This window comes from Siniperca chuatsi, linkage group LG20 (assembly GCF_020085105.1).
Source record: "Siniperca chuatsi isolate FFG_IHB_CAS linkage group LG20, ASM2008510v1, whole genome shotgun sequence".
Taxonomy (NCBI): domain Eukaryota; kingdom Metazoa; phylum Chordata; class Actinopteri; order Centrarchiformes; family Sinipercidae; genus Siniperca; species Siniperca chuatsi.
The window spans coordinates 24723608-24733536 of NC_058061.1; the positions used below are offsets into that span (position 1 = coordinate 24723608).

The window sequence follows — 9929 nt, forward strand, 5'->3', positions numbered from 1 at the left end:
ACCAGAGACACCTAAGTTGCACAAGAAAAAAACAATACATGAAAAAGAAAGTGTATCTGTGAGTTTAGGTACATTTAGAACAATTTGAAAATGATCATGTGCATCTTCCCATGCATCTATACTGTACTCCTGCTGTCTACTCTGTACAGTGTACGCCTGTCGACTGTAAAACACACAACCCAGTTCAGATAGTTAGGAAACAGCTCCCTCAATAGTGAGTGAATGGAGAAAAGCATGTCTATACAGTACAATACTCACGGTGGTGAGGAGTGTTGCTTTCTCTCAGTCCGCTCAGTCCTGCCTCTGGATGTCTCTCTCTCTCTCTCCCTTTCTATCTGCTTATCTGTCTATTCCTCTCTCCGTTTTCACTTCGATCGCTGCTCTGGACACACACATGCCACAGCAAACGCGCAATCTACTCTGTTATACCCCTCTGCCGAACAAACTGCTCTGACCGAGAGACTGAGATGGGGAGAGAGAGTCAGAAAGAGAGATCGAGGAGGGGGGGCTTTAGAGAGAGGCAAAGGAAGCAAGATATATGTGTATGTAAATGGATCTGTTTGGTTTGAGTTGAGCGGGTGAGCTACACTAGGGGAGAGCTGGAGCGTGGTGTGTTAGGTTTTGAGAGAGAGAGAGATTTAGAGACAGACGGAGGTTTAGAGAGAGAGAGAGGTTTTTGAGAGAGAGAGAAAGGTTTTGAGAGAAAGGGAGAGGGTGGGGGAGAGGGAAGCACAATGCAAAGACCACCTAGAATTTTAAAATAGTAGTAATTTAATGGTAGTGGTAATATTAATATTAATAAAATAATAACAATACGAATGACAGCTATAGGAATAATAATGACAGTAATAGTAACAAAGCCAATAACAACAACTGTAGTAGCAGTTGTCAAGCAGGAACACGGGGGCAGCAAGTGGCCCACAACCACAGATCCAGTCTCTGCAGCTCTGGAGGCAGAAATACCTGCTGAAAGCGACAGAACGAGAGAGGAGAGAAATGAGAAAGCACAGAACTACGAGAGAAGATGTCGAGTTAGTAACATGCAGTAATGGGATAAAAATGCATACAGATGGAGAGGGAGAGGAGTAGAGAAGAAAGAGGTGTATCATGGGAAGTCTCCCGGCAGTCTAGGCCTATAGCAGCTTAACTAACGGATGGTTCAGGGCTCACCCAAGCCAGCCCTAACTATAAGCTTTATCAAAGAGGAAAGTCTTAAGCTTACTCTTAAATATGGAGATGGTGTCTGCCTCCCGAACCCAAACCTGGTTTGTGTCTCTGTACTTGTCTTGTTAGATTTTAGTGCTGCATTCGACACCATTGACCGTCACATCCTATTGCAGAGACTGGAACATGTAATTGGCATTACAGGAACTGCAATAAGCTGGTTCAAATCCTATCTATCAGATTGATCTCAGTTTGTACATATTAACAGTGAGTCCTCCATGCACACCAAAGTTAGTCACAGAGTTCAACAAGGTTCTGTGCTTGGACCGATTCTATTCACCTTATACAGTGTATGCTTTCTCTAGGCAATATTATTAGGAAACACTCCATAAACTTTCATTGTTATGCGGATGATACCCAATTATATCTATTGAACAAGCCAGATGAAACTAACCAGTTAACTAAACTTCAAGCATGCCTTAAGGATATAAAAACCTGGATGACCTGCAATTTTCTGATGTTAAACTCTGACAAAACTGAAGTTATTGTACTTGGCCCCAAACACCTACGAGACATATTATCTAAAGATATAGTTACTCTAGATGGTATTACCTTGGCCTCCAGTACCACTTTAAGGAACCTCGGAGTTATCTTTGATCGGGATTCATCCTTTAACTCCCTCATGAAACAAACTTCAAGGACTGCTTTCTTTCACCTATGTAACATTGCAGAAATCAGGCACATCCTGTCTCAAAAGGATGCCGAAAAACTAGTCCGTGCATTTGTTACATCTAGGTTGGACTATTGCAATTCCTTATAATCAGGCTGCCCGAATAAGTCCCTTAAGACTCTCCAATTGATCCAGAATGCAGTGGCACATGTACTGACAAGAACTAGGAAAAGAGAACATATTTCTCCAATATTAGTTTCTCTGTACTGGCTCCCTGTAAAATCCAGATTACAATTGAAAATCCTTCCCCTCACCCACAAAGCTCTTTATGGTCAGGCACTATCATATCTTAAAGAGCAATTTCACAGATGTTCTCCTGTCTTCTTCAGTTGACATTTCCTCAAGTCAAGATGTCGACACAGTCCAAAATAATTTGAATAATACCTGCACCCAGATCCTGCACCAAATTGCACCATTTAAGCAGAAAAAACACTCTAAAGTCTCCCTCCCATGGATAACTGACAGCATACGTGCCCTAAAGAGGGACTGTCATAGGGCAGAGCAGAAGTGTAAAGCCTCTAGACTAACAGCTACTCATTTCTATGAGTAATTTTAAGACAGCAGTTAAAAATGCCAAAGCATAGTATTTTTAATCTTATTGAAGAAAACTGACAACTCCAGGGTTTTGTTCAATGTAATTAACCATGCCACAGAGGCTCCTCCAACTGTCAGTATGGACTCCTCCCATCAAAAAAGTGAAGAATATTTAATTTTTTTTGTCTCTAGCATCAGAATGCACATTCCCCCTCCTGCGCAAAACAACAATTTCAACTAAATGGACTGTACTTATAGCGACGTTCTAGTCATTCTGACTACTCGAAGCGCTTCAACTACATATCTCATTCAGTTTCAAGGAAACTGAGAACACGTGGGCTGGGGGAAGCCGGGATCAAACCACCAACCTTCCAATTGGTGGAAGACCCGCTCTACCACTAAGCCACAGTCGCCCTCTTCCTGTGTTCTTGACATCCTGTCTGTGAGATTTCTAAAAGAAGTATATGGCTCTGTCAGTCTCTATATTCTCACCATAATTAACATGTCATTATTGACTGGTTCTGTCCCTACTTATTTTAAGAATGCAATAGTTCAACCCCTTCTGAAAAAATCCTCTTTAGAACCTAACTCCATGGATAACTTCAGACCAATTTCCAAACTGCCTTTTCTTTAGAAGGTTCTAAAAAAAAGTTGTTGCTGAGCAAGTGATCACTTTTTTAAACAGAAACAGGCTCTTTGAGACATTTCAGTATGTAGTACAGTATAGAGACAATACTCCTAAAAGTGAGGAATGATCTGTTGGTTGCTGCTGATGCTGGAAAAACTTCAGTTTTAGTTATGTTAGACTTTTGTGTAAGTTTTGGCAAGGATGTAAATGTTAGAGAATGTCTGCACCCACACATGTTCACATATCAACACAAAAATCCTTAAAGCATGTGTATCTCCCTGTCTAAAATAAGAGTCCATGGGGGATCTACATGCCCCTCACACTAAGACCACTAAAGAACCTTACAAAAAAAGTGCTGCATTTGATGCTGTTGACCATTCTATTTCATTGGAAAGAAAAAACACTGGGTTGGCATCTGGCATCTCGCTGGTTCTGTTTTAAAGTTGTTTTATTCCTACTTATTCGATCTTTTAGTGTAGCCATTGGCAACTCATGGTCATCCTCTGTGAAGACGACCTGCAGGGTACCTCAGGGGTCTGTCCTCAGTTCACTCTTCTCGCTCTACATGTTACCCCCTGGGGCATGTCATCCGCAGGCATAATGTCAGCTTCCATACCTACACAGATGACACTCAATTTTAACTCTCTTTTAACCCCAATGATTTTTATCAAATTAATGCACTCAACAACTGCATCCTAGACCTCAAATGCTGGATGGCCCAGAACTTCCTGAAGCAAAATATTTATAAAACTGAATTATTTTTTATTGGACCGGAGCCCCCAGGGGTCAGGAGAATATTGTGGAAAACAATGTAAAACTGAATTGGAAAAGGCTAGCTAAAAAACAACACAGCACAACACATCTGTTTCAAAGGTGAAATCATGATCTCATCATGATAGTAACCCCAATAGACAGACAGATAGACACATGGAGAAAGCCATTTTTAGTTTTTCAACTCTGAAGAACTGCTTGTGAATAACTGGTTGATATTGTAAATTTACATCTGAATACATTCAATAAAAGTGTTTTAGAATCAATAGTGGTATGTACTTAACATATTTTGTATGTGGTGTGTACTTTACATATTTGTAATTATGTTTTCAACCCCACTTTTATTGAAACTGTGAAAATCTTGTAGATGTATCAACTTGTTTTGTATTTCTTCAGTATGTTTTCAGGTGACGATATTTCAGTAATCTTAAAGCTCATATTTTATGAGAATTTGAAAAAACTAATAAAATTAAAATTAAAATTAAATTTATTTCATTTAAGGTTTATACTGTAATTCTACAAAACTAAATCATTACATATTATGTTTAGATTGTATGTTTAATGGTTTTTAATATTACTTTACATATTTAAACATTACATCTAAAAACAAACACTGCAAGTTAAAGTTTGAGATGATTTGATCTGTTTTACTTTGTCATCCAAAATCTAAAATTTAACAATCTTGAGCATGTGTTAACACTTTAGGTAGGTGTTTGATCATAATAATTTAGGAAAAATCTGTAAGATAACAGTGTTTCTCTGCAAAACCTTTAATGAAAATTTCTATAAATGCATTGTTTTTGCACTATTTGAATTAGGATATTTTACCTTAATTTTACGGTTTTTGTATGGCAGCCACTGCTGCCAGTCATTTGACCATTATTTTAGGGTTTTTTTTTACAGTGCAGTCTTCAACAAAATAAAACAGGAATTAGGGTCATTTTTATTTGAGACAGTTAAAGGCTTTGGTCAGGTCACAATTAACCAGTAATAGAGACATGGATGCTCCCACCTCCTCCTTCTTTAACATGCCATAGAGTTTTACAGTGCCCTCTTCAGGATGGAGACTGTAACAGAGAGTGTCTGGACCAACTGCTACAGAGGCTTCCTCAGCTAGGCTCAGTGGACAGAGCTGTCCTGGATGCCAACATCGAGCTCAACAAACTCACTGCTGCTGTGGGTTAGATGGCTCCTGGTGGAGAGGGATGTGGAGTTCCTGAGTAATACTCTAGATATGTATGAGAGAGCAGCTTCAGCAAAAGTGAACTTGAGAAAAAGTAAGGCTTTGCAGGTTGGGTGGTGGGCAGACAAGGAAACACCAGTGTTACCAGGAAACCTCAGCTAGGGAAGGCAGGGAATGAAAATTTGGGGTGTTTTTGTGGGAACAGAGGAGTTTCAGAGGAAGAACTGGGAGGGTGCTATGCAGACAGTGTGTGCCAGACTGTATAAATCCAGCTCCACCCTGTAATCCCCGCCCTCCCCAAAGCACATTTAAAGCAGGTACCCGACAGACTCAGAAAGAAAGCCTATGTCTCTCTCTCCTAACCGACAGATACTACTCTCCCTTTTACACCACCTTCATCACCACAAGCCAGGAGCCTGGAGAGATCCGCACCGCTGCAGGGTCTTCTCCCTGGGACTCTTTGGGGTATGCGTCAGTATCTTCTTCCTTCTCCAGCAGCATCACCCAACTGGCCTTCTTCTTCTTCTTTGGCATCCTCAGCTCCAAGCGCCTCACCACCCAGCTCACCTCAGAGATCACGGACCGATGAACCGGACGGGTTGCTGTCTGCCGTATTTCTGGACATGGTCAAAGGCATGGTGGTTCGACTGTTGAGCAAAGTTCTGTACAGATATAGAACCGAAATCTGTAACAGATGTCAAATCGATCATCCGAGTCAGACACAGCACGAATGTCTGATTGAGATGCCAGACAATTTCTTCCAACATCACTATAACGTGCTGACGAAATGGCTTTGGACGGATCGTTTTATTCCTACCATTCAACGGGTGCTTCAGTCACGCCATATCCACGTGTCTGCATACAGGGTCCACGGCGCTTCCGAGGCCTTTCTTCACAACCTCAAACTGGCGAGATGCATCGGAGACAAACTCTGCAGACTGTACGCCACACTGATCGGAGAAGATGTTACCAAGGACAAGGTGTTGGAAGTAGCTGTAGACTTTTGGAAGGGAACTGAAAATTAAGTGAAAATGGGTAATTACTGTAGAAAACTTGTCACTTATGTAGAAGAACCTGTAGTCATCTGTCAATTAATTGGTGTTTTGGATCAGGTGATTAAAAACAGACTGACTAATGTTTCAACCCACAGTTTTATCAGAGATGTTTAAGTCACTAGACTAGAAGAGATGTTGGATGCTGTTCGATCCCATGCTGTACACACATCTTGGGAAGAAATTGTACACAACTTCAGTGTCTGATATCTTATAAAATCATAAAAGAGATGAGTAAAGATTACCGTGTGAAAGTGTACCATCTGTTTACTCTGTATGCTTTGTTTGTAGATGTTGTGAGTTATTGTGTACAAAACAACTTGTCTCTGAATACCTTGAGCAAATTGAAAAGATAGCATTATTATTTACCATACCGTACAAACCTCTGTGTTGAAGTTAGCCAGAAGTACATTGAGAAGATGATGAAGACTTGTGTGTAGTAAAAATAGAATTTTCTTATCGGGTTATTTTTGATGAAAACTAATAATTCATGAAAAAAGTGTATTACGACCCATCTCATCCGGGTAGTTTTGGAGGAGTGGGTCGACTCCTGGAGGGGAAGGAAGCGGGGGGGAGTCAACGTCAAACAAGTCAAAGATTTTTTATCTGAGCATAAACCTGCCAGGATACATTTTGTCAGAGTTTTTGTACCACAACCTCTAAATCAGTGTCAGGCAGATCTTTGCGATATGCAAGCCTTGGCCAAACACAATGAAGGTACATTTTACGAAGCAGAGCTGCAAAAAGTGAAGGTTGCTAAAGACAAAGCATTTCAAGTGGAAGAAATTGTGGATGAGCGCGTCATCAGGGGTAACAAAACAGATGGTACGTTGGAAAAACTGGCCGGAGAAATTCAACAGTTGGGTCAAGGCTAGCGACCTGAAAAATGTATAAAAACAACGGGTACATCAGATTTGGATTCATTACATCATGGATCAAATCCTGGGGGGATTTACGTCACCCTGCCCTCCAATGCCAATGCCAATGTATTTAAGAATATTACCAGTTCCAGTTACCATATGGATTTAGCGCAACATATTGATTTAGAGAGCCCGAAGGCAGGTAGCTTTGGCGGAGATTTCATACCTGCACACCTGGTTTAACCTTCCCGCAGATTCTGCCTATTTGATTGGAGGAAAAAACCCCAAGACCCAGACTCGGAGGGTGAGGTCAGGATTGCTCCCCATCCGGCGGATATAAAGGTGGGAGTTTCTAACCTCTACTGCTATAGTGACATAGTGCGACATCAGATCATTGGCAACGCTTACGCTCTGCTCTTGAGAACCAACGATATACAATGCATGTATGGTGAAGTCGTCACGCTGTATTTTAACCCTGCCTATTATGTACCTGTGGTCAAGAAACACATTGAAAACATTCAAATCTAATTAAAAATGGATCAAAACACGCCTGTGAACTTTACCTTAGTGAAGAGTATTGTGAAGCTCCATTTTAGAGCTTCAAAAAGCTTTACCTCCTCCGTGAAAACATGATGCACCAGCAGAGGCTTAATCCTCACCGTTTTGTGAGTTATTATGAAAATCAAGCAGGGAGTGCTCTCCCCGGTTTTGATGGGGTACCCATCATGTACGGATGAGGCATAGGGTCTATAGTCTCAAGATTATTTCGTTTTGTATCACCTTTGATTTTTTTGACACGGAAAGATTTTTAAACAAGTCAATCAGGTGCAAACCTTACACAATCTCTCCCTTATACACAAATTCACCCTTGGGAGTCCACCAACCCTGGCTCTTGGCTAATTTCGTCATTATGTACTCTGCGTTGTTATTGTAGCATGCAAAGGTTTTGCAGTACCTTGTTCGTCGTTTTATCCAGTGTGACTAGCTTTTTTTCTTCTTCTTCTTGCTCATCTTTAGGTAGAGTCAGAGTAATATGACGTTCCTCCTTCTCCCATTGTTTGATCAGAGCGTCTCATCGTTTCCCCGCTGCTGGGAGCAGAGGCTACTGTCTGACTCAGACAGTTTAACTGATGCGGCAACACCAAAAACATCTTTTGATGACGTTAGGTTTTAATGAGTCCCCCTAATAGTTGTCTAAAGATAGGAACAACCGCCGCAAGCAGAGATAAAAGAAACCCTCCTGATTGTTTCCTCAGAGCCTGATGTTTGCTTTTTAGGCTGTTTTTTTTAATTTTCTATTTTCTTTTGCCTTTTTTTATATTGAGCTAAGGTCAGGGGAATGTTTCCTTTTTAAAAGATTTAAAGAAAGCTCGCACAGAGACTGAAGAAAGTCAGAGGAGCAATGGTTGAGAATATCTTTACATTTCCGATGCGTGGCGTGACACAAAGCTCGCAGTAGAGTAACCGACATGTTGGGTTTCGTTTTAGGTAGATAGACGATGGGCCACTGATGAGGCAGTACTCCCGATCTTAGTCTGTACAGTTCTGGGCAGATAGAAGTGAGGTTGATAATTAAATAACCGTGAGGATCTTTGGTAGCATCTTCAAAACTGTCCAAGACAAAGGCTTTTTGTCCAGGGAAACTTTGTTGAGCTAATATGTTCATTTGTAATCAGGGTTTTTTAACAGCACCAGGTAATTACTGTTCAAACTGATGGTACAACTGTCTTTACCTTTATGAAAAACATTTTGCGTCATTATGCTCATGTTCCTGTGATGTCTGTATTGTGTACTACTTACTACTTTTGGATGGACGGAGGCCTGAAAAATTACATCATCCAAAGTAATCTAGTGATTTTGATGGGGGGGAAACAGGTTTTCAACTTCAAAAGAATCAGGTAGTACTTTAACAAATTTAATCTTTTTATGTTTATTTCACAGTTCAGCGCACATGGGTTGAAAGGAAGTGTAGCTCCGTACAATGTTATCAGGCAGTATATCCATCACATGTTCACAGTTTCCCAAAATATTTTTCACAAAAAAAATTTCCACACCCACTCGGTCCCACAATCTATCATTAAAAAAGCACTCGTAGTCTAGGATCAAAGTCAGTTTCGTCAATATCCAAAAGGCAAGGTTTGACCTTGTGTCAGCAATCATCCCTTGTCATACACCACTCTAATCGTTTTCTGGCATGATGAGTTTTTTAGGAAAAAACCCTCTTTTACATGCACAATGTTGTGCTGAGGGAGTTCAGTGACGCCCTCAGAGTTTTGCACATAACCCTCCACCAGCTCTTTGACACTATCAAAGCTGACCTGTTCACAACATTTGCTCTGTCTTGCAGCTGCTCCAAAAAATGATAACGATCGCCATGAATCCACTGAACTAAGCGCCCCTATGTCATTGAGGAAGGAGAAATATTTGACTTTTCTGAAAATATCAATTCTTCAGGCTTGGTGACTAGTTTGGTTTAGGTCTGATTACTTCTCTGCGCAAACTTGCCCCAAAAGCTGTTGAGACACAATTTAGACCCTTGTCTTTTAGCCAGGTTTGATTTAATTTTGTCTGCATCCAGCAAAATACCTAGATTAGTTTGATAGTCCCTGATGTATTTTTTCGTATGTATCTACTGCTACAGGCGGAAAACCTGATGAGTCATGCTTACCTTTTAGAAAGGTGTGCATGTCGAATATGGATTCGCCCAAACTCCTGAAAATGCTCTGACCTCATTGCTGTGCCTCTTGGAAATTAAGTTCCGCGCATTTAATGTGTGTTGAATGAAGATGCCTCTGGTGTACACCCACTCTAGCCATTGAATACCAGTGTTTAAATACATTTTGAATTGGCGCCCGTAATCATCGGGCGACAGTATCGCTAGGTTTTTAGGAGGTAGGAAGTTGGTGACAAACACTTACACCTGTCTCTTCGATATACCCAATCCTGAAAAGTGTACAACCCTCTGCGAGAATGTTGACGTTGTTTTGACAATAATGCAGAGCCTCTT

General features: G+C 40.8%; 1 protein-coding gene across 8 annotated transcripts in view; it reads right to left on the bottom strand.

The window, feature by feature from the left end:
• Nucleotides 1–519, bottom strand: part of rbfox3a (RNA binding fox-1 homolog 3a) — an 869263-nt gene extending 868744 nt beyond the window's left edge. For 5 of the 8 annotated variants that reach the window (XR_006375924.1, XM_044178304.1, XM_044178312.1 and 2 more), the window contains exon 1: nt 259–514. The gene's annotated coding sequence lies outside the window, so the exon portion shown is untranslated. Of the gene's footprint in view, nt 1–258 lie in introns of all 8 variants that reach the window. The other 3 variants (XM_044178310.1, XM_044178308.1, XM_044178314.1) reach the window with 3 other exon arrangements.
• Between the last annotated feature and the right edge of the window lie 9410 nt (nt 520–9929).